The sequence below is a fragment of the Miniopterus schreibersii genome (assembly GCF_964146895.1).
Source record: "Miniopterus schreibersii genome assembly, chromosome: 9".
NCBI classification, from domain to species: domain Eukaryota; kingdom Metazoa; phylum Chordata; class Mammalia; order Chiroptera; family Miniopteridae; genus Miniopterus; species Miniopterus schreibersii.
In genome coordinates this window covers 3,857,176-3,881,879 of record NC_138118.1, presented here as the reverse complement: position 1 = coordinate 3,881,879, position 24,704 = coordinate 3,857,176, and the positions used below count along the sequence as shown (strand labels likewise).

Sequence of the window (24,704 nt, the reverse complement as noted above, 5' to 3'; positions counted from 1 at the left end):
GTGAGCAGACTGAAGTAATGTATTTTCCACAAAAATAAGATCACCTGCTTGGCCAGGAATGGCTCAGTGGTTGAGCTTTGATCTAGGAGCCAGGAGATCGCGCTTCAATTCCTGGTCAGGGTGTATGCCTGGTTTGGAGGCTCAATCCCCACTGGGGGGCGCGCAGGAGGCAGCTGGTCAATGACTCTCTCATCATTTATGTTTCTCTCTCTCTCCGTCCCCTTTCCTTTCTCCGAAATCAATAAAGATACATTTTTTAAAAATAAACAAGATCACTTTCCTCCTTCCAGCGGAAAAGTAAACTAAACTCACAAGTTCACCAATCTACCAACCAGCACCCCTGTGTTTATTTGAAAGCTCTATCAATTTTACAAAGACAAAAGAGAAAAGAAATGGCCATATAAGTTTACACCAACTGGAGAACTGATCCATCACAAATGTTTTAAAGAATGTGCTTGAGCCTGGCCAGTGTTGCTCAGTGGTTGAGCACCCACATATAAACCTGGAGGTCACAGTTCGATTCCTGGTCAGGGCACATGCCTGGGTTGTGAGCTCCATCCCCAGGAGGCAGCAGATCAATGACTCTCTCTCATCATTGATGTTCCTATAGCTTGCTCTGCCTCTCCCTCTCCCTTCCTCTTTCTGAAATCAATAAAGAGTGTGTGTGTGTGTGTGTGTGTGTGTGTATAAAAGAATGTGCTTGAACAATATATAAAACAGATTAACAAACTTGGCATCTAGAGGTTAAAGTTTTCTTTGAAAACTATGCTCATCTATTTTATAAACTGAATCCTCCTGTTTTGTTGGGTATGTATTCAGTTTACTGAGACACTGTTGGGAAGAGAAATGGAACAAAAAATTATGAACAGAAGAAACTAAACTATGAGATATACAACTCATTATAATTCAAGGTTGAGCCACGAGATACATATTACTTCTTCAGCACTCCACTTGATACAAGCAAACAGAATGAAAAGGTACTTAGAAGTCTGATGCCAGATTCTAGTCTTCCTTCTAGAAAGTCTATTTTAAATCTTATACCTCAAATAAGCCAACATCTAACACAAATTTAACAACATACATTAAACAAATTTTTAAGAGAAATTCAATTTAGGTAAATACAAGGAATCTGCCCACCATTCCAGCCAATTAGTGTATGTATGCCTAAGTCAGCATGAGCTAGGTGACAGGAATCTGCTGTTCCTACAACCTGCTCTTCATGTCTTTCGCTGTATTTAGTCATTCAGAGCCATTCTAGTGCTAAAAGAAGCATTTTTCATACAGCATTGGCCCCTAAGCTCAAACCAACAACTCTGTGCTCAACAGAACAGTGATCTGTTTTCATACTGATAGAGTAGGCAGGTAGGCAGACATGAGGAGAGCAGGAATGAAAGGTCAGATACTTCTGTCACCAGGGCAGAAAGAGTCCCAGGTGCCTAGCAGTAGGCAAAACTAGAGAAAACAACTATTAATGGCTAGGACCTCGCCCCCAGGGTGACCTTTCCTCCCACAGCATGTCCTTAGTCAAGGGGTTTAGACTCCCTTAGAGGAGGAACGAGGGGCTGGAGAATAGCCTCAAAGGACTCGCATGCAGACAGAGTCTGGGACAGGCTCCGACAGGTCAGCTTAAGGAGGTAGTTACCCCTCCCAGCTAAAAGGAGTCCTTGCCAACACCCCAGGCAGCAAAAAGCTGCCCCTTTTCAGGTGCACTTCCACTTTGCTTGCTGGATAAACTTCCCCTTCCACTGAGTTCTAGGCTCTGAATTTTTCTTAGTCAAACTCAAGAACAGAGGTCCAACGTCACCACTAACAATACAGAAAGCACTTATGATGTGGCATCTTCCCAGGAACTTTTCATGGGTAATTCTGCCAACATACTATTGTTGCCTTGTACACTGACCTTATATTCAAACCCCCAAATAAGATGCAATGCTCTCTATTCTGATAACAGAATAAAAAATGGATTCAAACTACTAATCTCCCAGAACCTCTCGGAATCTCTAGGCACCCTACAACCCGTTACCTGGTAGTTTCAGTACTGCGGTTCAGCGGATGTCACAGGGAGGTAAGCGTGCTTGTAAGTGCCATTTCTTTAATTTGTGGATACCTCATTGAGAATCCTCAAACTTCACTGGCCCACCTTGGCCCTGAAGTTCATTTTCTTTTTTTTTTTTTTTAAATATATCTTTACTGATTTCAGAGAGAGGAAGGGAGAAGGAGAGAGACAGAAACATCAATGATGAGAGAGAGTCATTGATCAGCTGCCTCCTGCACGCCGTCGACTAGGGATGGAGCCCGCAACCCAGGCATATGCCCTGACCAGGAATCGCACCTCGATCTCCTGGAACTGAGGTCGATGTTCAACCACTGAGCCACGCTGGCCAGGCTGAAGTCCATTTTCTTGCTAAGAATAGTAGTTGTTTCGGGACAAGACGAAAGTAAAGGAGGTAAGGGCAGTTATGAGCTATAGGCCTTTCATGATTTTCCTTTACTTAGCACTTATCACAAATATACTGCTGAGGTACTAGGAAACTTCAAACCCTTCAGGAGTTACTTACAACCAATGATATTTTCAGTATGTTTTACCAAATATACTCTCTATTGAATTATAAAACGACTTGTCACAAATAAGCTTGAGAAAATACATTTCTGAGTGTACAAATACCTATGGGAAATGCTGTAAAGAACTCACCAACTACAGGGAAACCAGCTGTATAACCCCTGCAGTCACCTCTCTGCAATTTCCAGATAACACTAAGGTCTTTAGGCAGGAAAAAAAGACTTCTGTCTCAGATCTCCCATGTGAGTAAGGAGGAAAAAGAGTGCGCCAACGTGAGCACCTTCCACTTAGGATTTCTTAACGCAGAGCCTAGAAAAGACATGATCTTTTGTTTGTTAGTCTGGATTTACCGGCTGGTGTTTTCACTAGTACAAAATATCTCTTTCTAGAGGGTAAAGAAGAGAGCATCTCATCCTTTCTCTGACTAGCCCTAAGAGGTGAAGACTGAGGCACCCAATAAATTTTGGAGAAATTTTCTTTTCTAGAAAATATGTATGGGATAGCTACCTGTGTAGTTAGTTACATGCTGCTAGTGAAAAAGTGACACTAGACAAAGGGGAAAACCCACAAACAAAAACTTATTTTAGTTCTTTATCTACAAGACTAAATTCTATAGGCAGAAAGTATGTCCTTGCCATCTAGAATTGTGTAAGACAGTCTGCTGTTTCCATTTATATTACACATACTGACTGCACAGTATGTCACGTCTGACAATTCTGGTCCCCAAATGTGTGGTAGTTGTTCCTGCCCCAAACAATCCTGGGACACCAACTGGGTGCCCTATACTTCTACCTGGCGAGAGTGTGGGATCCCACAGGTTAAGGGCTCAGTCCCACAAGACTGCCTCCCCCTCCCCCCCACACACACACACTCTTCAGGTGCCAATCCTAAGTCCAAGTTGTCACCTGTGCTTCTTTCTGTCAGGCTATAAATCAGAGGTTCCCATGACCCCCTTTTCTTGGGTCCTATTAACTTGCTAGAGAGCTCAAAGAACTCAGGAAATGTTTCTTTACTAAATTACCGGTTAGTTATAAAAGGACCTAACTCAGAATGGCCAGATTTAAGAGATGCATAAGGGAGGGGGCGAGGAGCTTCTAGGCTGCTCTGAGCTTACCACTCCCCCAGCCACAGAAGGAAGCTCTCCGAACCCCATCCCTCTGGGTTTCTATGGAGGCTTCACTGCATAGGCGTGGTTGATTAAATCACTAGCTATTGGTGATTGAGCTCAACCTCCAATCCTTCCCCCTCCCCAGAGGTGGGGGGGGGGGTCTGAAAGGTCCAACCCTCTATATAATCAGTTGCATCAACCAGGCCCCACTCTTAAGTTCCAGAAGTCATCTCATTTAAACTCAAGTGTGGTTGAAAAGGATTTGTGATGAATATCAAAAGACATTTTTATCGCTCTTATCACTTTGGAAATTCCAAGGGTTTTAGGAGCTCTGTACCAGAAACAAGATGAAGACCAAATATATATTTATTATAAAACACAATATCCCCGTTTGACTGTTTACAAAGCCAGTTTAATCAGACTCATAATAGTCCTAAAAACCTTTAAGGTGTTATTATGCCTATAATGCAGAGACAAAAAAGAGAAAAAATAGGCTTATAATCAGCATTAGATGTTTTATTGGTCAATTAAATGTGAGCTAGGGAGACTCACAGTTACCTGTGATGGTAATGTGAACTCAAGTCCAGTTATTTCTCAAACTCTCCAAAAAAACAGTTCTAAGTGGTTAACAAACCAAGCATCTCATATCCCAGTATTTGAGCTAACAAGGACCCAAGGTAGCAAAAGCCGATTCCCAAAAAGACCCTGGTACAGGCTGTGTGAAAACCTGGGCAAGTTACTTACCTTCACCAAGCTCCTATTTCTTTATCTGCAAAATGGAGATACCCTCTTTGAACACAATGAAGATGAGATCCACAAACCTACTTGTCCGGGAAATACAACTAGCTTCATGGCAGAGCCTAGCCTAGAGCCTATGTTCCAGCTGCCAGTAGAAAGTCACCCTTTTAAAATGTCTTCTTTTCCATCAGTAGATGAGTGGATAAAAAAGCTGTAGTACATTTACACAACAGACTACTACTCTGCCATAAAAAGGAAGAAAATTTTATCCCTTCTGACAGCACAGATGGACCTGGAGAACATCATGCTAAGTGAAATAAGCCAATCAGAGAAAGAAATACCACATGACTTCACTCATATGTGGAATTTAATGAACAAACTGAGCTACCAAGCAAAACAAAGACAGATTCAGACTGAGCAGGCAGACAGCTCTGGTGGGAAGGGGGAGTAATGTGAAGGGACTGAACAAAAAAGAAAAAAGAGAGCTCATGGACATGGACAATAAATAATGTGGTGCGGGGGGGGTGAGGAGTGGGTGGAAGTGGAAGAAGGCATAGAGGGGATAAATGGTAAAGGAAAAAAATTTTTTTAAATTTCTTCTTAAAAAGCTGTGAGACATATACACCATGGAGTACTATGCAGCTGTAAAGAAGAAGGATCTGGTACCCTTTGGGACAGTATGGATGGACCTAGAGAAAATTATGCTAAGTGAAATAAGCCAGGCAGAGAAAGACAAACATCACATGATCTCACTTATACATGGAATCTAAAGAACTTAATAAACTGATGAACAGAATAGATTCAATGACATGGAAGCATAGATCAGACTGACGAATGTCAGAAGAAGGGAGGAGGGAGGGAGGGTGGAGGGGGAGAGAGTAACCAAGGAATTTATATGCATCTATGCACAACCCAAGAACACGGACAATGGTGGGTAGGGGGACTGGGGAGGGGGGTGGGATGGGGTGGAACGGGTCATTGGGGAGATAAAGGGACATTTGTAATATTTTAAATAAAAAGAAAAAAATTTCTTCTTTATAGCATAACTTGAGCTGTAATTCAGGCAGACAAATATTCTCCAGAGGCACTACTACTTACCGGGCAAAGTGGGACGACTCATCATTTCCTTTCTCTAGGCCTGTTGAGGCAACAATTCTGCCATTTAAAAGTCCTTATTGATTACTCTACAAGGGTATTTCCCAACCTTTTCTGACTGATAAATACTTTGCTTGACAACATATCTCATAGTACCCATTATGGTTTAAGTTATTTTACAAATTCTGCTTGTACTGTTAAAAATAATTTGAATATAAAAACATTTCAGAATTTTATAAATAAGCATACTCTCACTGCAGCTTTTTGCCACGATAGGTCAGTATACCATATTCTTAAAAATTACCAAGTTCATCTTAATAGAATCCTTTATAATATTCAAAGAACAGATAATTCTTTTCCCATTTAGTAAATATTATATGGTACTTGTTTTTAAATAATTAGAATGCATGATTTTCAACAAACTTCAAAAGTAAATGCTTGCATGTTTATTAGGCACAGAGCTAGTTCTCAATAAATATTAGTTCTATTTGTAGACACATGGTAGGTACTCACGTACCTACAATACAGTGACATTTCACTATAGGCTATGGCATCAAAAACATACAAAAGCTGTTTAATGATGATTGAAAGAAAATCAAACAATTTTCTTAAATGTTTGTGTTTTGCTTACAAAGCACTTCTCAATAGTCTTTATTATCAAAAACCAAGGCACTAAAATGGATAGTCATGGACATTTATCTATTTTTTAACTTATCTTTATTGTTGAAAGTATTACAGATGTCCCCTTTTCCCCGCCTTGACTCCCTGCATACCCCCCTCCCGCCCTTTCCGCAGCCTTCACCACACTATTGTCTGTATCCATGAGTTATACACACATGCATATAAATTCTTTGGTTAATCCCCCCCGCAATCTGCCCCAGATTGGTCAGTCTGTTGCATGCTTCCACGTCTCTGGATCTATTTTGTTCGTCACTTTGAATGTTTGTCTTTTTGACACTTCTTAAATACTAACTAGAGCCCTGGCTGGTTGCCTCAATGGTTAGTGCGTCGGCCTGTGGACTAAAGAGTTCCGGGTTCGATTCCAGCCAAGGGCACATATCTCAGTTGCAGGCTCCATCCCAGCCCTGGTCCGGGCACGTGTGGGAAGCAACCAATCAATGTGTCTCTCACATGGATATTTCTCTCTCTCCCTCTCACCTTCCCTCCCTCTCTGAAAAGCAATGGAAAAAACATCCTCAGGGAGGATTAGAAAACACTTACTAGAGACGTCCTGTTACGCTACGTACGGATTCAGCTCGTATGAATGAAACTGGGACAAAGATCATCCCAAGATAAGTGTAAAGAATCATATTTTCTGCACATTTTTTCCATCATCAGAGATCAAACTCTTTGACTTTAATCAACATTATAGTAAGGATATAAATTAAAATTTTATACTAGTACCTGACAGCAGGTAGCAAAGTTCACTGGGTGATACACAGTAGACCATGCAAAATGCACTTGATAGAACCTTGAAAGCTCTGCTTCAGGAGCGGCGGTGCCATTTCAACAGACATTTATTGAGCTGCTGCTAAAGAAGAGCTCTCCCAAGTTTTCAGGGCTCTGGTCCTAAATCAATTTCACAAAAATTTTTTTTCTATCTACTATGTGGAAAACCCTTTTTCTAACCTCTACCATATATATGAGTAAAATAGAGCTTAAAATGAAGGCGAGAGGGAGAGAGAAAACCCCAAGAGATGTGTTGTATTTCTTTCTAAGCAATAAATAAGTTGTCTGGTTTGGTTGGGATAGGGGAAGGAGTGTTTTGAGTCAAAGAGGCTAAACAGAATCTTTTTTTTTTTAACTTTTGGTTTTATTTTATTATTTTTTAACCCTCACAGGAGGATATTTTTCCCATTGCTTTTCAGAGCGTGGAAGGAAGGGGGAAGGGGGGGGAGACAGACAGACATACATGTGAGAGAGAGAGAGAGACACCAATTAGTTGCCTCCCACATGTGCCCTGGGGGTAATAGAACCTGCAACCCTTGACCGGTATCCAACCCCGGATCCTTCAGTCCAGTCCGTGGGCTGGCGCTCTTAACCACTGAGCCAAACCAGCCAGGGCTAAACAGCATCTTGCAACGCTAAAATGGTAGGGAAGATATTTCAGAAAGAAGACAGAACACAGGCGAGCCATGTGAAAGTTCCTGGGGACCAGTAAAAAGGTCAAGTTCAACAGGGGAAAGGTATAAGAAAACTACTGGAGATAAAGCACTATAAGAGCATTGGAACTGTTCCCTAGACTGCCTGGAAGGATAGCTTCAAGAGTTTCTTACTTGAATCCAATGGGAAGAATGAGCTGAGCAACGACGTGATCCATCACCTGGAGTAGTGCATGGCACCAATAGGTGCCTAAAGGCTTGTGCTTTCCCCCACTTTATTAAACAGGAAGAGGAGTCACATATTACAAATTATTATGGAGGAAAATGCAAGAGAACTGATGCTTTGTAGGAATAAAACAGTATGCAGAAATCAAGTACATATACTCTGAAAAGTCATCTGTTTTAAACAATAAAAAATTTACTTCACTGTCAAAATTGATAGACCAAGCTTGGCAATTTTATCATCATACCAGATTCTACAATCAAGGTTACCTTTATTTTACTTTAAATACTCTCCCTTATCCTACAAAGAAAAAAATTAAGAAAAACTTTAACTCAGTAATAAATGAAAAGGACTGTGAATTGCCCAAAACTGAAAATGTAAAAAATTGCCAAATAATATCACTTTCAAAACACCTAATACTATCTGTACAAATAATATATCATTCTTTCCCATGGTTCTGCAAACACTTAACATTTTGTTATACTAAATACTAAATGACTTGTGGATTAAGTTTGCACCCTGGTCAGGTGGCTGAGTTGGCTGGAACATCGGTCCAAACACTGGAAGGATGCAGGTTGGACTCTCCGGTCAGGGCACATACACAGACTGTGGGTCAATCCCGTATGGGAGACAACCAATCAATGCTTCGCTTTCACATCGTGTGCTCTCTCTCTCTCAAATCAATGAAAATATCCTCAGGTGAGGATTAAAAAAAAAAAAAGTGCTTTCACATAATTTAACTGAATTTAAACAATAATGCTTCCAGTATTAACATACTTAACTTGATCTATACATTGTCAGAAATACACAAAATCAATGTAGAAAATTAAAGAGAATACACTTGCAATAAATCTGATGGAGAATGTATATCCAGAATATATAACAGACCTCTTACAACTTAATAATATAAACCCAATTTTTTAAACTGATTTTTAGAAAGGGAGAGAGAGAAAGACAGAAACATAAAATTTTTTAAATGGGCAAAAGGCTTGACTTGACCAAAAAATGTTTGCAAATGGCCAATAAGCACCTTCAAAGATGTTCAACATCCCCTGGCCAGGTAGTTTAGTTGGTTAGAGCATAGTCCCGATACACCAAGGTTGTGGGTTCAATCTCCAGTCAGGGGACATACAAGAAGCAACCAACGAATGAGTAAGTAAGTGGAACAACAAATCAATGTTTCTCTTTCTCTCCTCTCTCTCCCCCCCAATTCTCTCTTTCTAAAATGGATAAAAAAAATTTTTTAAAGATGTTCAACATCAATGATCACCTAGGAGATACAAATTAAAACCACAATGAGATACTTAACACTCATTAGATTGCAAAATTTAAAAGACTGGCAATACCAAGTGCCAGTGAAGGCATGGAGACATTAAGTCCTGCCTGTTACAGCTACAACTGAAATTAAAACTCTTTACACAAAATGGCACAATGACTTAGAAAGTTTGCCAGTTCCTTATATAGTTAATTCAATACCTACCACATGACCAGCAGTTCAACTGCAAGGCGTTTACCCAAAAGAAATTAAAAGATGATCCACAAAGACACACAAATGATCATAGCAGCTTTATAGCCCCAAACTGGAAACAGCCCAGGTGCCCATCAACAGTTAAATGAATAAAAATAGAATACTCATACAATGGAAGACTACTAAGAAATATAAATAAAAAGTACTAACACAAGCAATATAAATAAATCTCAAAATATTCTGGATGAAAGAAAGCAATCACAAAAGAGAATATACTGTATAATTCCACTTATATACAATTCTTGAACAGGAAAAATCTAATGGGTATTTGAGAAAGGATGATTGTGGAGCATAAAAGAACTTTGAGATGATAGCAATGTTCTATTTCTTTAAGATTTTTTATTGATTTTTAAAGAGTGGAAGGGAGAGGGAAAGAGAGAAACATCAATATGAGAGGGAGTCACTGACCGGCTGCCTCCTACACACCCCCTACCAGGGATGAAGCCCACAACCTGGGCATGTGCCCTGACTGGGAATGAAACTGGCAACCCTTCCATGTACCAGACAATGCCCAACCAACTGAGCCACACCAGCCAGGGCCTATCTTGATTGAGGCGATGGTTACACAGGTGTACATATTTGTCAAAACTCTTCAAACTGTGCCCTTCAAATGTGTGTATTTCACTGTATATAAATTACACCTCAAAAAAGCTTTTTCAACAAAAAAAATGGATACCTTTTTAGAAAGCAATTTGACATCTATTAATACTTGATATGTGCATACTCTAGAAACAGTAATTCTCCTTGTAGAAAGTTGTCACACAATGTTCAGGTATATAAGGGTGTTCACTTCTTTTAAGGAGAGAACACAATGTCCATCACAGAGGGTGGGTTCACTTTGTGACACATTCATAAAAACTGAAATACTAGGTATTCTGCTTATAGCATAGACTGACAGCTTAGAGCAGGGAATGGCAAACTTTTTCTGTAAAGGGCCACATGATTAGTATTTTAGGCCTGGCAGGCTACATCCATTCTCCTTCCATATTCATTTTAGGAAGTTTTGTTGTTATTTTTCACTATTTAAAATAGTGAAACCTATTTTAAATAGATGCTAAAATCACTGACAGTTCAAGGGCCTCACCAAGGAAAAAAAGAAAAAAACAGGCTGAGAGATCAGGGCTTGGAAAGCAAAGTGTCCAAATACAAATCCTTACTCTACCACTAACTAGTTGTTAGCCAAACTCTCCATCTCTTACTATTATAGTGCCTACATAAAATAAATGAAAGCACTTAAAACAGTGCCAAGTACCTAGCAAGCCCTAACAAAGTATGAGCTATTTTCTAATGAAATAGATCTCTCTGTACTGACCTTAAAAAAAATTGTTTTAGAACTAAATAACTTGATGCCATTTTTGTAAACATACATATACACATATGTGTAAGCACATGTAAACTGTATGTATAAATATATATTCATATGAATACATTGGAAAGTTTAGGAAAATTATACAGCAAATTGTTAGGGGTAGGGAATGAGATTACAGAAGCAAGAAAGCTTTCACTTTATAAACGCCTAAATTTAGTATTTTAAACTGAACACATAATACTTATGTTTAACCAAGAGACATTTCTAAATAAACAAATAGATAAAGCACCTGTAACACCACTCTTTACTTACAGGCCCTAAGCACATATTTAAACTTGAGAAGTGTTTAGTTCCGTTAATGAGAAAGCACATCAACTCTAAAAAACAATACTGGCGTAATAATCACTTATCAAACACTCTGTCCCAGGTGTAGTGCTAAAAGGTTTCACAGGTAGTAATTCATTTAATCCTCTCAACAACCTTATGGAATGAACACTGACATTATGATTAAATTACAGACAGGGAAACTTAAACATCAAGGACAACTTGCCCACGGCACAACTTGGAAGCTAAGGAAATGGAACCCAAGCAAAGCAACTCCACAGACCGAGCTCTTAAAAATACTGTCCTCTCCCACTAGAGTGAATGCCAGTGTAGCTCTAGCTAAGAAAGATACATGCTGACACCTTCTAGTCTGAGTAAGGCATCAGACTGCGCCTCCCATAAAATTACAATTATGTACTTTTACATATAACTTTCTGATTGATTCAAATAAACTCTCCTTGGAATCCATATGACTTCAATCATCCAGGAGACCAGTAGATAACATGGAGTAGATAATATGGAATTAAACAATTTAAGTTTAAATTCCTAAATTTAAGAATCCAGCAAATTCCTAGCTAGATAATCCTGGGCAAGTTCTCAACCCCTCTAGACAACAATTTCCTGACTTGTAAAAGTTTTCAGAGTGTTACTGTTAAAGTGTTTTTATTGTAAAATATACATGACATAACTTATTTTACCATATTACTAACAATTTTAAGTCTACAAGTCAGTAGCATTAGCACATCCAAAATGTCATTCAACCATCACCATCCTCATTCAAAACTTTTTCGCCATCCCAAACAGAAACGCAGTACCCAGACTGCACACTAACTTCCCATTCCCCCTTCCCTCAGCCCCTGGGAACCTATATTCCACTTTGCCTCTATGAATTCGCCTGTTCTACAATTTTCCTCCTTTTGTGTCTGACTCATTTCACTTGTAATGTTTTCACAGTTGATCTATGATGTAGCATGTATCAGAATTTCATTCTTTAATGGCTAAATTATATTCCATTGTATGTGTACGCCATGTTTTATTTATCCATTCATCTGTTGATGGATGCAGGGTGGTTTTTACAAGAATTAAAAATAAAGCATCTGATTGAATGTTACAATAAAAAACAAACAAATGAATAAAGCATCTGGCAAATAGTAGGCACTTTAATGTCTTCTTTTCGCTTCACTTTTGTCATATTTTTGCACCAAGTAGTGGAGCAGTGGCAAGATAGGGAACAGTGCAGCCATCTCAGAAACTTACCAGCTATGCCTTTTGGTAGATTATTGGGTTTGCTAGTCTACACTTAGGATATCCTTGTAAAAGGATGGTGATGATCACTGCAATGAATGATCCACATTTACACTGGCTGGTACTACCTTCCTTCAGTTTTAGCTTCAAAACCTACCTCTAATTACTCCAATAAAGAACTCACCTTGCAATTAAAAGATTTACAATTCTCAACCAATTTCTCCTCCTTATATTTCTGTACAAGGGTCATCAATATCAACATCAAATTAAGCAGTAATTACACACTAGGTATCCAGATGACTCTAGCTTTTCTCTAGCTGCCTGAAGTACCCAATGTGAATACCAATAGTTACACCTAAAAGATACCCAACTTTCAGTCAGAGCACTGGAACTATGAGAAACTGTGGACCTCGTCCACCCGTGATGCTTATTTCTTTGTTATCACTGCCTCTCCAAAAGGGAGAAAACACACCTTCCAAAGTTCCTCAGGACCTAAATATTAATATATACTGTTTGCTTTGTGAGTTCCTTTGTCAAAGTATCTCCCTGCATTTCTTCATATTTTCTTCATCCATTCAACTATTAAACCCCTATTCTGTAGCAACCACCAAGTATACAGGAAAGGACAGGACAGAGCCTCTGCCTCGAGTGTAGTGAAGAACGTGCTACATAAACAAGTAGTTACAATCCAATTTTGACACACACCACAATAAAAGTAGGAACAAAGCCTGCACAATACAAGAGGGCCTGAGAATTCGGGGAAGGCCTCTGGAAGGTAACGCTATCATCTGACCCTGAACCTTTCTCTGAATTTAATGAGCTGTTCCTCTCCACTCACACTATCATCCAAACTAGAGAGTCCACCTGCCCATATAGAATCCTTCATAATTCACAGAAAATGTCATCGTTTGTACCCACACAGACTTCAAGGCAAATCCATAAATCATTTCTAATTGACCCCAGATTGCATTAGTTCCTTAGAGAATTGTTCCTTGTTGGTTTTTAAGAAACACATCAACTTTCTTAATCACTGTTTATTTAGGCCAATACAGAAATCAACTCACATTCCTGGGCAAATTTGCCTAAAATTTTTAAGTGGTCAACAAAGATAATCACTTAGTATGTATGCAAGGCAAAGCTGGTATAAGAGCATTAGAACTTTTTTTTTTTTGGCCTAACTACATTAAATCAACAAGTGGGGCTGTTGTTTTTAATCACTGCTAGTTAAACTGACTAAATACATTCCCAATTCAATCAGAAAAATAATTTTTAACCAATTTAAACTAATTCCCCAAAAAGACTTTTTAAAAAATCTTGTGTTAAGTACAAAGACAGTAATTATCAAATACAGAATACACAAGGAAGGAAACATTTAAATCTTAGCCTAAAAGATCCAAATTTCTGCCAAAATCTGCATAACTAACTCATCTCATAACAATGGGCAAGATTATCAGCAGGACTTTTAATGTGTATTTACCCGCAAATAATCTAAATGTAAACATTATTTAACAATCTCAGCACTGAGGGCAGTATCTGAAATGTCTATTCACTTGTGTCCAACTCTGTAAAATATATGTAATAAAAACGTTCACACTGCATTTGTTTGTTTCCATTTTTATGAAACCGTAAGATAGTAGGTGTACATTAAATTTTCAGACAGAACAATGCAAATCAGAAGAGTGCGTATGTGGTTCTAAATTCCTTTTCTTAGAACATATTCGATTTCAACAAAAATGAGAATTTAAGATGCAATTTTCATAGATGTTTCCAGGGCTTTAAATATTACATTACGTTCCCTAATACACCTCCAAAAAGAGAGAACAGGATTCCTTATATCCTGGACTAGAAACCTATCTATTCCTAATTTCAGAGACTATGAAAAGGAAATAAAATATGTCTTAAATACTTTCGTTTTCTTGCAAATAAAATTGTCAACAAACTAAGCAGGATTACACATTTGTTCCACATTTCTATTCCTACACATGAAACAAGTTGCTAATGCTCACGAAGGAGGTGTAATTGGAAAATAAACTCCAAAACCCTTAAAATATAAAATGTATCAGCATTAATGGGTACTAAAGATTTTTAAAACTGCGTTTATATAACATTGAAACGCTATGAAATTAAACCTGTAACCTTTGAAACCTTGCAGTAAAATATTTTTAAACACCAAAGAACAGATTTTTATGTCCAAACGAATTTCAATTTTACAGGTCCCGTGCGATAAACAAAGGAAGTTTAGCCTAACTGTGGGCAGCACACATTCAATTTCGCAGGCAACAAACATTTCTGCATCTAGTCTTTTCTGACTCGCCAAGGCTATTGTTCACGGAAGACGAGACCAATTAATAAGAAACTGCTCCCCATACCACCTACACGCACGTTTGTCACAAGCGTTTTATTTTGATCCACTCTTTCCACCATCTCGCCCTCACTCAAGCCCTAGGGAATTGGGGAATCCTCGCCGACCAAATGACAGTTGATTTCGTTAGCACCTGTCGCCATTCTCAGCTACATCGAGTTGGCCCAAACAGCCTGTAATATTTTTATTTTATTTTTTTTTTAAGATTACGATTCTTTAGGAAGTGGGAACTCGCTAGGCGTTGAAGTTCACCAAGTTTTCCAAAATGCCGTGTTGCTCGAATTCCTCCCGCTTTCAAAAAAGTGACCCCGTGGCACAGACTTTGTCGGCGGTTCTGGGGGGGGGGGGGAAGGGAGGTGCGCACAAGGACGCGGGAACTCGGCGCAAAGCCCTCCGGACCCACGACACCGACGCGGCCAACAGCGCGACCCTCCCCGCAAACTTAGCCTGACGCCGGGGCGGCGAGGCGGAGGCGGCCCGGCGCGGCCGCGAGGTTTCCAGGCGGCTTTGGGGGGAAATGTCACAGGTGCGGCCGCTCGCCGCCCCGCCGCCCCGCCGCCCCGCCGCCCCGCCGCCCCGCCGCCCCGCCGCCCCGCCGCCCCGCCGCCCCGCCGCCCCGCCGCCCCGCCGCCCCGCGCGCCCGAGGGGAGGGGGCGTGGGGCCGAGCCCGCCCCCCGGCGCCCGCGCGCCCCTCTCCCGCCCGCTGTCAGGCCCCAGCGTCGCTGCCCCTTCCCCGCGCCGAGCTCCCCCGAGACACAGTCCGTCCTTTGTCTGAGTGCTCACTCGGCGGCGAGGTCCCACCAACTTGTGCGCGTCCCGTCCCACCCGGCGCGCCACACAAAGGAGACTCGGGCTCGGGCGGCCAGCCCGCCCCGGACCCCGCGCGCCCGGCCCGGCCCCGCGCCTTCGGAGGGGCGGGCACGCGGCAGGACCCCCTCCGCACGCACGCCCCGGCCCCCGCCTCGGGTCTCCGGGGTCTGGCACAGCCCTCCCGCCGGCTGGCGCGGCTCAGCCCGGACTCACGGCCCCCTTCTGAGGGGTGTCCCCCTCAGCCCACCGGCAAAAGCGGGAGAGAGCCCGCTCAGGGCGATACCCGGACGGGCGCAGCAGCGGCGGCGGGAAGGTCCCGGTGCCGCCGTCGCCCCGCGTTCGGCTACAGAGCCCCGGCCGGCCGGCGGGCCGCCCGAACAGAGGCGCGTTACCTGCGCCCCAACACGCGCCGCTCCCGCGCGCCGCTCCCGCGAACTGCCACAGCCGCCCGGGCTCCACCGCCTTCTGCGTCCCAGTGGGTGTCGGACGCTCCCGGACCGAGCGCCAAACCCGGCAGCCCAATCGCCATCGCTTTTATTTGGCCCCCCCGTCCAACCAAGCGCCGCCCCGATTGGCGGGACGCGAGCGGGCTCCCGTCCAATCACAGGGCCCGCCGGGCGCCGAGGCGCCGAGCCAGCCCCACGCAGAGGCGCCCGCGGGACTCGGCCGGCCGGCGGCGCGCGTGCGCGTGCGCGCGGGAGGGAGCCGAGGGATGCGGCCGCCCAGTGGAAGCGCTGCTCCGGCTCTTTGTTCTTTCGGTGAAGCCTCGGCGCCTCTTAGGGAGCGGACGAGGGGCCTGTGGAGCCCCCCAAGAGCGGGCGGGGGGCGGGAGGCGGGCAGGGCTGGGTGGCGGGAACCGGCCGGAGGGCGGGGACGGCGCGCTCGCGGCGCTTGGCGGGAACCGCGGCCGCGGAGCTCCCGGGCCGGCCGGGCGGGGCGGGGCCGGACGCCAAGTTTGAACCAGTTCAAAACTCGGGGTGGTAACGGTTTCAACCGCCGCGCTCTTTTCCCCGCGCGCCCAGCCGACGCCCGGGCCGGGCGGCGGGCGCGCGGGACGCGTTGGGGGGGGTCCCCGGATCGTGCGAGGCGGGGAGCAGCGACCCTGCGGCGCCCCCACCCGAGCCCCCGGGCCGGTGGAGCCGCGGTGCCCATCGCCGTGGAAACCTGGGTGGCGGAGACGTTACGGCGACTCCAGGTCCCTCTCACCCAGCGCGCCTTGTTCAGATGCTCCCAGTGTTTGTAGTTCCGAGCACGTGTCCGCGTTAAAAAAAAAAAAAAAATCATTTATGCAGAAGGAGTGTGGTTCGCGGGCCTCGTGCTAACGCCCTGGGAAGTGTCAGGGTGATTGCAACAGTTTCAAGTTACTCAGAAGTGGCATTGGGGTGAACCGGTCTCCCCGCGGAGGGATTAAAGAGTATTCTGCTGAGGATACAGTCTCCCCTTTTGCTTGATCTGGCAGTGAGGTTAAGGTTATTACGAATTTTTTTTTTTTTTTTTTAATCACGGATGTTTTTTCCATTGCTTTTTCAGAGAACGTGGAAGGGAGACGCGTGATGGGTTGGTTGCCTCCCACGTGCACCTCCACCAGCCGCAGGGAGCCTGCAACGCAGGTGCGAGCCCTCGGCCGAAATCGAACCTGCGACCTTTATGTGCGCGGCCCCCCCCCCCCCTCCAGCACTGAGCCAAACCAGCTAGGGCCTGAATTTATTTTTAATAGGTTGCAGCAGAGCAAAATAAACACTCACCCATATTGAGAGTTCGGGGGGGGGGGGGGGGGGGGAACGGTCCACGATGAACTGTTGTGTTCAGAGCCTAAAGAAATTGTGCCCTTTTTTATATTTTTAATGACATTTTCAAGTGACTTTTAAGTTTTTAATAAGCTATAATTCAGTGGTTTTAGCCCATGATTTCCCCACCTGTCCTAAATCACCATCCCGTTCCACACGTGTATCCCAAACAAATTCGATGTTGGAAGCACATGTGGAGGGAAGCCAAGAGATGGCTAACGACAGTCGTGTGCCCAAATGGAAGCACGGTTATGAATGATAGAGATGCAAAAGTAAGTTAAGCATGTGAGGTGTGGCTATAAAATATTGTAACAATTCCATCCGTCAAGCACCTAACTGTCACTATTAACATTCATAGCAAAAGGTTTCCACCTACGCCAGTAATTGACACTTGATTTGTAACCAGCAATTTAAACCTTAAAAGTTAACTGCTTATCCCTAAGTTGCTTCTCAAGTTGATTTTATCTGTTCCTTATGTTAAATATTAAAACAACGTGGGCATCTTTTAAAAGAAAAAAAATCAAGGAAATTAGCAGGCATTATCAGAAAGCAACATATAAACAGGTCCAGCATGGGGTGAAACATCATGAATTGCCAGTGCATTCAGAGTCAAGGAATGATGTTGGATCAAGATGTTCCCCCCAGAAATTCTCGGAGAAGGAAATTTTAGCTGGACCCAGAGGAAAGCATAAGACGTAGACTGAGGGGGGCCAGGGAAGTCACCTGAGATGGGAATGAACTTCTACGCAGAGCGATTGTGCAAAATATCACTGAAGCTGAGCGTTCCAACTGGGAAAGGGTGAAGGAGTAGATTAGAGAGCTAAGTAGGGCTCTATTAAGTATAATACATTAAATATAATATTTATAATGAGCTGCTTCTGTAGGAAGTGGGAATGCCAGTGGGTCACAGGATCGTCTTAATTTGGTGGTGACGTTATCCAGCTAAGCAAGATATTTTAGGCAGGAAAAAAGGTATTAATTAGAAAATGTTGTAAAAGGGCTTCGTTACACATGGAGGGCATATGATATCTTGCAGCTCTATTCTGTGTATTGACAAAGGAGAGTTGGGAGGGAGAGGAACTGTTGACCCTTGAACAATGTGGGGGTTAGGGGCACCAACACCCCCCCCACACACACACACACACACAGTCAAAATCCAGGACAAAGGAGCCACATACTAAACCTGACACTCAGGGGAGGCCTTCGGGGCAGGCCTTACAAGCTCAAAGACCTAAAGTACATGACTGGGATGACCTGAAATTAAAACTTCCTTCCAAAAGTGAGTCATGGGGGGTAGTCACGTCCTAGGCCGGTATCTCCTTAGACCAAGGTCAATCTTCACCTTCCTTAACTATTGTGTTTTTGCATCTATGATAACATATCTTTGGAATGTCAAGAGCAATCCCCTTTTTTTTCCAAGACCCCTCAGGGCACAACCTTCCACCAAAACAGGCCACAGAGCCCCTGGTTACCATTTCACAACGTGCAGTAATAGTTTGTTGTTAACTATCCCACACCTACCTTATGTAAAAGAAGTTTGTATCTATCCGCTTTACTTTTTATCCAGGCGCAGAGATTTCCCCACTTGGCTTTCTCCAGCCTCCCTAATCTAACGCAGGTGGGTTTCATGTAATCCCCTCACCCGGTGCCCTTGATTCTGACACGTAAAATAAGAGGTAAAACAGCCATTTTCTGGAGCATTTTCTCAACCCCTGGAGATGTTGCTTCCCTGCAATTGTCCTCAGTGTGGCCCAAATGAACTCATAAAATTCTCCGCAGGTTTAGCCCTGGCCGGGCGGCTTAGTCCCATACACCAAAAGGTCTTGGTTTGATTCACGGTCAGGGCACACACCTAGGTTGCAGGTTGGATCCCCAGTCGGGGTGCCGGGGTGCGTACAGCAGGCAACTGATCAGTGTTTCTTTCTCCTTTCCTCTCTCTATAAAAATCAATTAAAAACATATCCTCGAGTGAGGATTTGAAAAAAAAAAATTCTCTGCAGGTCTGGACATTTCTTACGTCAACAACATACAACTTTTGACTCCCCAAAAACCTAACCACTAATGGCCTACTGTTGACGGAAAGCCTTACTGATAACATAGTCGGTTAACATACTTTTTGTATGTTATATGTATTACATACTGTGTTCCTACAATAAAATAATCTAGAAAAAAATGGTACTAAGGAAAGGTTCATCTGTGGGTTTTTTCTAATTGTTGCAAATCTCCAAAATAATTTTCAATATATTTATTGGGGAGGGGGGAAACACATATAAGGGGACCCACACATTTCAAACCTTTGTTTTTCAAGAGTCAACCGTATTTCGTTTTCCTTACTAAGAAAATTCACTTGAAGATTTCTAGGCAGGGAAGGCAAGATAACACGTGAGACTGTGTGTGTGCGCGTGTGTGTGTGCGCGCACACGTGTGTGCTCCAACGCTGTTTCCTAAAGGGGCCTCGATGAAGCAGAAAGCCGGGCTGAGCACACGGGTGGATGTGAGCGGTGAGAGTCACCAAGCTTTTCCATTTCTGTGTGAAGATGCTCATATTCCAGTTACGACACTACCGGTAGGTCATTCTGTCCCCTACGACAGGCGGAGATTCACTATTGCAGTTATGGGACAAAACCAGACAGAGAGTTAAACTCAGAAGTCGGGATGTAGCTCCGCCCTAGTCTCTGTGGTACCCCCAGGGTCTGGCCCTGCTCCCACACCCCATGTCCCCAGGGTTTTCCCAGGGGAACAGGAGAGAGTCAAGTGCAAAGTCCAGGCCATCAGCATCACAGAACGTCTCTCTCAGGGAAGGGACCTACTTCTCACATTCACCAAGTACTTATGGAGCAGTTACTAAGTGGAAGACGCTGTGTAGGAGCTAGGAATACAATGTGAGCCTTGGTGGAGCTGACTTTTTTAGCAGAGAGAAACAATAAATTATAGTGCATATGAGATAGCGATAAATAAAATGGGGAGAAAAACATTGCATGGAAGGAAGGAAGTGCTGAGCGCAAATGCTGTCATCAGGGAGGGCCTCCCTGAGATGGTGACCTTTGAAGAAAAAGCTTGAAGGAGGTGACAAGAGCGTTCTAGGCACAGAGAACGGCAAGGGCTTGGGGCTCAGCACGGGAGCCTGCCTGGTGTGTTCCAGAAACAGGAAGAGGGAGGGGGCCTGGAGGGCCACTGTTAGGATTTCTCTTACCTGAGAGGATTTCATAGCGATCTGATAGTTTAAACAAGATCACTCTACCTGCTGTATGGAGAGTAGCCTGCAGTGGAGCAGGGGCCAAATCAGATGACAGTTACAAGTCTATTGTCACCCAGGCAAGAAATGACCATGGTGGGGAACCAACCTGGTAACAGTAGAGCTGGGGGGAAATCATCAGATATGGACATATTTGGAGATACAAGCAATAGGATTTTCTGACAGATTGGATTATAAGATGTGAAAATGAGGTTGACAAGGAGTTTGTGGGTGAGCAGGTGAGTCAGAGTAGAGCTGGAGGCTGCAGGGGCAGTAAGAGCAGGAGGGGCCATGGGGATGGAGGTCTGGAGGTCTGGAGGTCCGAGGTGAGTCTGGATGCCTGTTTTTAACCAAGTAGAAAGGTCAAGGTGGTAAGTTATTGTTGGAAGGAAAAACTGTCCTCTACCAAGTTAGGTCCTAGTTATCGGGGCCTGCAAACTCATTGACAAGAGGAGAAAAGTTTATTAGGCCCGCAGAGGTGCTCTACCCAGAGTTACTCCCCAAACAGCTGGAGGTAAAGGTTTATAGACCAGCTAAATAAAGAGCAGGATGGAAGGTTCTGATGAAGCTTTTAAACAACAGGTTTTGGGTTTTTGTGTTGTTGTTTTTTGGGGGTGAGGGGGTTATGTTCCAGTGCTCAAGGTCAGTCACCTCCTTGACTGGGGACGTAGAAGGGGTTAGGTAGCTGACTCTCCTAACAGCTCTGCTTTACTCACATAAGAGAAGTTCAGATAAGTTCTTTCAGTATCTGTTGTAGCTCAGAGGTTTTCCCTTTGAAGCAATCATGACACCACCAGCATAGCTCAGCCGTTGAGCATCGACCTAGGATCCAGGAGATCGCACCTCGATTCAGGTCAGGGCACAGGCCCGGGTTGTGGGCTCGATCCCCAGCGGGGGGCCTGCAGGAGGCAGCCGGTCAATGACTCTCTCATCACTGATGTTTCTATGTCTCCCTTCCTCTCTCTGAAATCAATAAAGATATATATTAAAAAAAAAGAAATCCCTGCACTATACAGGTCTTGAGTCAGGGTAGAGGCCGGGACTAGGAATATCAGTTTGGGAATCATCAGCATATAAATGGGGCGGGAAGAGATTAACCAAAGAATTTAGATGCATATATGCATAACCCAAGGACACAGACAACAGGCCCTAGGCCTGGGGGTGGGCGGGGTAGAGAGGGCCGCAGGGGGAATAAAGGGGACATCTGTAACACTTTCAACAATAAAGATAAATTTAAAATAAATAAATAAATAAAAGGTATTTAAAACCAAGGGAAGAAGTGTAGATAGAAAAGAATTTCAAGGTCCTCCCACAGGAGAAGGTGGCAGAGTGAGAAGAGATGGAAAAGAGGAGCTCGGGCCAGGGTGGGGAAGCTGGAAGCCAAGGGAGGGAAGTGTTTCTAGGAGGAAAGAGTAGTCCTTGCGTAACCTGTGCTAACAGGACCAGCAAGACGTCTGAGACGGACCCTTGGATTGAGCAATATGAAGGTCACCGGTGACTTCACTAAGACAGGTTCAGTGGGCTGGTTGGAGTGGATTCCATAGTGAATGAGAGAGAAGACTGGAGATAGCAGTTATAGACAACTCTCTCAAGGGTTTTTCTAAAAAGGAAGGGAGAGAAAATATAGCTGGAAGAGGGAGTAGAGTCAGGAGAAATATTTTAAGAGAAATAACATACCATCTGACACATCCGGTCGAGATGGGAAAATCGATGGTTCAGGAGAAAGAATATTGCCAAAGCAACATCTTGAGCATGTTAGAAGGGATGGACTCCACACCTGGAACAGGTGAAAGGAGATGGAAGATGTAGCCTTTGCTGGGAGGGTGAACAGGACAGAGGGCTATAAATGCAGGTACCTGGATAGATTTGATAGAAGCTTACACCTGACTGCAACAGATACTCATCAGTAATTACCTGACTGAGAAATGGGTAGTGTCCGAATAAGTGTGCAGTTTGTTAGGGTGAAAAAATGTGTGGACCATTATATGGCTATCAACTCCCCCTTCTTGGTTGTAAAAGAATTTCTCGGTCCTCAGGGAGATAGAAAACTGATGGTTTTGGTTTTAGGCATCTGGAGTACAGAGCAAAAGTGAAAAATCTAAAAGTTTTTAGAGGACACATGAAGAGCCATTAGGATATAAAATTTGGGTAAGAAGTTTGAGCTCTTGGAGCTTCTATTTGCAGTCATTGAGGAAATGCAAATCAAAACCACAGTGAGCTGCCACCTCCTACCCACTAGCACGGCTATAATAAAAAAGACAGACAGTCACAAGTGTTTGCAAGGATACAGACAAACTAGAACCCTCAGACGTTGGCGGAGAGGGTCAAACGGTGCAGCTTCTTTGGACAATAGTCTGGCAGTTCTGCAAAGGGTTAAACAGAAGGAGTTACCACGTGAATCAGCAATTGTACTCCTAGGAATATACGCAAGAGAAATGAAAAAATATATATAAAAGCAAACACTTGTACGTGAACATGCATAATAGTGTGGGGGTTCAGAAAGAGCCGCCCTGAGATGTGCCTCTGTGGTAGGCGGATTTTTTCGGAGCTAAAGCCTCAAGAAAAATTTCTGCCCCTCCCTTAGCTACCTAGAAGAACTTGAATTGGGGGCCTTGCCCATAATAAGAGATGATCAGAGATAACCTCTTTTGACCTATGGGGCAAGGCAAACTACTAATCACTAAACAAGAGCTCTCCCTGCAGGACCCTTAGATGCCCCAAGGCACCTGACCCCATCCCTAGCTCAGAAAGTCATAAGTATCCCTTTTCCCCTTCTGTCTCTGAATCTCTCATATATGCGGGATTTCCGTACAAACATATGTAATTAAGTTCGGTTATTTCCTCGTGTTAATCTTTCTCATGTCTATTTGATTTTTAGACCAGCTGAAAGAACCTTGAGGGTAGAGGAAAATATCTTCCCCTTCTCCCCCCTCCCAAAAAGCAGCACTATTCACAATAGCCAAAAAGCAAAAACAACGAAATGTCTATCAGCCGGTGAATGGATTAACAAAATCGGATATATCCATACAACAGGGTATTAGTCAACAATAAAGAGGCACGAAGTACTGACACCTGCTACAACATGGGTGAACCTCAAAAACATTGGGGTAAGGAAAGGAGCTAGACACAGAAGGCCACGTATCGCACGGTGCCATTTATAAGAAATGTCTAGAATGTGCAGATCTGTAGAGACAGGGGGTAGATGAGCCGTTGCCTGGGGCTGGAGGCGGAGGAGGGACCAGTAAATTTTCAAGGTCTTTTGGGGGATGATGGAAATGTTCTAAAATCAGATTATGGTGATGATCGTACAACTCTGTAAATATACTAAAGGCCGCTGAGCTGTACAGTTTGAGAGGGTGAGCTTTATGGTATATAAATTATATCTCAAAGTTATTTTTAAAAGGATGTAAGGGGCAACCCCTCGGGGGGAATGGAGATAAGAAACCTGGTTTAGACGGTCCTCCCGCCAAAAGATCGGATTTCCACGACAGGTCTTCACAGCTTATTCACGGATCAAATAAATCCCCGATACATGAAGAAAGAAAACCCCTGGGCCGTCGGTCAAAGCCTCAGGAAAGGCACCCAGGGAGTCACTTGCTTGAAAATAAAATCTTAAGGCCCAAAACGGCAACAAAAGAACATGATTGTCCTCGTATCAAACTCAAAACAAAAAACTCTGAGGCCTCCACAAAAGGAAATACTACAAGCTTTTTTGATCACCGCACATAAAAAGATAAGAAACGGGGACTGGGGAGGGGAAAGAACAGAGATTCCGCTAAAGAAAGACAGGCAACAAATCGGTCAGGAGACAGACGGGAACCGAGTGTTCAGATTCTCTGGAAACACATGTGATCTGGATAAAGTGAATCCAGATTCTCCCGCCGAATCCCAAGATGTTTCCATTAAAAAGCACTGCTTACATTCCCTTTGCTGTAGATTGAAAACAATTAAATATGACTTCATTTGGTAAGCGACACACTTAAAGAACTCATTACCTAGAAATACAGTATAATTACACAAACATAAAAGGGCTTAAAATGTTTGCATAAATATTTACAAGTCTGAGCTATACGTGACCATTCATTTATTCACGAGAATGACATTTACCGAGCGCTTGCTTTGTCCCTGCCCTGCTCGTAACACATCAGGGTCGTAGACGAGGGAGAGGGGAGAGTGACAGAGATTTGCAAGAAAGCAAGAGGGAAGCAAGGAAAGGAAGGACGCGAGGGGCGGCCGCCTGCCTGGGCCTCTTAGAGACATTGTTGTCCAGGATCTCAA

General features: G+C 43.6%; 1 protein-coding gene across 14 annotated transcripts in view; it reads right to left on the bottom strand.

The window, feature by feature from the left end:
• EZH2 (enhancer of zeste 2 polycomb repressive complex 2 subunit) overlaps positions 1-24,704 on the bottom strand; it is a 96,022-nt gene that overhangs the window by 39,206 nt on the left and 32,112 nt on the right. For 7 of the 14 annotated variants that reach the window (XM_081146658.1, XM_081146650.1, XM_081146657.1 and 4 more), the window contains exon 1: positions 15,797-15,924. The exons of 1 other annotated variant lie outside the window; for it this stretch is intronic. The gene's annotated coding sequence lies outside the window, so the exon portion shown is untranslated. Of the gene's footprint in view, positions 1-2,692; positions 2,840-15,796; positions 15,925-24,704 lie in introns of those variants that run through there. 6 more of the 14 variants (XM_081146646.1, XM_081146643.1, XM_081146648.1 and 3 more) reach the window with 2 other exon arrangements.